Source organism: Zootoca vivipara, chromosome 8, assembly GCF_965207765.1.
Source record: "Zootoca vivipara chromosome 8, rZooViv2.hap1.1, whole genome shotgun sequence".
Taxonomy (NCBI): Eukaryota; Metazoa; Chordata; class Lepidosauria; order Squamata; family Lacertidae; genus Zootoca; species Zootoca vivipara.
This window is the reverse complement of record NC_142591.1, coordinates 73,259,341-73,261,696: the sequence shown is the minus strand read 5'-3', so window position 1 is coordinate 73,261,696 and position 2,356 is coordinate 73,259,341.

Here is a 2,356-nt window from a genome sequence, read left to right as displayed (position 1 = left end):
ACAAGCCGGCCTCTGTATTTGCCTGCTGGAATCTGAGAGCTGATTTCTTAAGTTCATCAGAGAAATATAATAGAAAAGGCATTAAGGCAGCCATTCTAAACACACTGCCTGGAGAGTAATCCCTGTTGGAGATAATGGGACTCCAGTATGTGTAAACACACCTGCACTGTAAGGCTGACACGGCCGTCTCTACCATTGGACAGAAAGAGATGTGGGCACTTCAGGGGGAAAAGATGCTGGGGAGTCAGGGAGCAGAATGAGGTGTTGGAGGACAGAGCTGCCTATGCCATTGCCTGCTAAGGTGACCTGCTCTTCTCTAGTGCAGTGGAAGACCCATTACCATTCTGCCACATCTGTGCATAGAATGTGAGAGAGGCGGTGCTATCTTGCTCTTTGCCTCAGGCTGCAAAATGGCTTGGACTGGTTCTCAGGGGACTCATCTACACTAGTCGAAAAGCAACGTTTTAAATTCGTTATAAATATGCAACACCAGATGGTGCCAGAGAGCAAAAAAATTCTATGCGATTTTTACATAGCGTTTTCTGCCCCTTTGTTATAACGATTTAATTTGTGACTTATTTATAGCATTTCACCCCCCCCCCCCTGTATGTAGTTCCACCCAGGAAGCCCTGCTGAAATCAGACCACATCTGCACAATACATTTTAAGCAGTATTTGTGGGGTCTTGTCATCTGGGCAGCTCAGGACCTCCATACACACTGCCCAGGCTTGCACCCCAGAGAGGTGCTGCTAACTTAGCAGTTTGATTTCACTCCCGGAGGCACACTCCATTGTCTCTCGAGACAGACAGATGCAAACAACAACGCTTTAATTGTCATGGCTTCCACTGAAGAATCCTGGGAGTTGTAGATTGCTAAGGGTGCTGGGAATTGTTAGGAGACCCCCTCAAAGAATTGCATTTCACAATCCTTCTAGCCAGGAGATTCAGGGAATTGTAGCCCTGAGGGCAATGGGGAGGGTCTCTTAACAGCTCTCAACACCATTTACAAACTGCAATGCCTTGGGGGGAAGCCATGACTGTTCAAAGTGGTATTATAAATAGTGTTGGTAAAAAGGTAAAGGTACCCCTGACCATTAGGTCCAGTCATGACCAACTCTGGGGTTGCGGCGTTCATCTTGCTTTATTGGCCGAGGGAGCCGACGTACAGCTTCCAGGTCATGTGGCCAGCATGACAAAGCCGCTTCTAGCGAACCAGAGCTGTGCACGGAAACGGCGTTTACCTTCCCGCTGGAGCGGTACCTATTTATCTACTTGCACTTTGACGTGCTTTCAAACTGCTAGGTTGGCAGGAGCTGGGACCAAGTAACGGGAGCTCACCCCGTTGCAGGGATTCGAACCGCCGACCTTCTGATCGGCAAGCCCTAGGCTCTGTGGTTTAACCCACAGCGCCACCCGCATCCCATAAATAGTGTGGGTAGGGCCTCAATAATATGCCAGTAATTAGTTATTTGTTCACAGGACCAGCGTACAAATAAGCAGAGTGTGGCGGCTGCTTCAGGCAGCAGATATTGATGGTCATGACAGGGTACCAAATTGACAGCCATTTAATTAATGAATATATAATTTATATTGCCTGAGAAGTGAGGGGAGGCGCTTCTGTGATTTTGTGCCTCAGCTGCTGAAATAACTTGACTGGCCTTGGGTGCGATGCACCCTTAATCCATGTTTGCATTTGGTGCTGTTCCTCAGACAGCAAAGGGCACAAAAGGCCTCACATGTCCTCCATAATTCTGCTGGGGGGCTATTTTCTCCTTTAGAAGCATAAAATGGAGACTCTGTAGGCACACAGTCCAACCAAATAAGGGCCAAAGGAGATGTGGTACTGTTTCTGTTGACATACGAAGTAGTGACGATGGAAGAGGGGAGGGAGGTTTTCCCCATGTGGGGAGGAAGGAACACGTAGCAGGGGATTGCTATTTTTTGTTCAGTACAGTACAGAGGTTTTCAGCCTTTTTGAGTCCCCCCTACATTCTTTCTGCATCACCCCTGTGGGGCTCAGGCAGTCACGTCTTAAGGTTATCCAGCGGTGTGGCTCAAGAATCCTCCGGCACCCCCACGGCGGCAGTAGCACGTGGCTGAGGGGCAGAGGTGTAGGATGGCGGAGCTTGGACGGGGGCTGGCCTGGGCGCAGAGCCCACCTCCCGCAGAGGGGGCTGCTCGGCCTCCCGCCCTGGATCGGCCCCTCCTTGGCGCCTCCCTCCAGTGGCCGCTCCGGCGCGCGGCCATTGAGCTTCCTCCATGAAGCAGAATCAGCGAGACTCCTGCCTAGAGTGGCAGCTGGCGCGTGGTGCCACTCTAGGCAGGAGTCTCGCTGATCCTGCTTCTTGGCCATGCG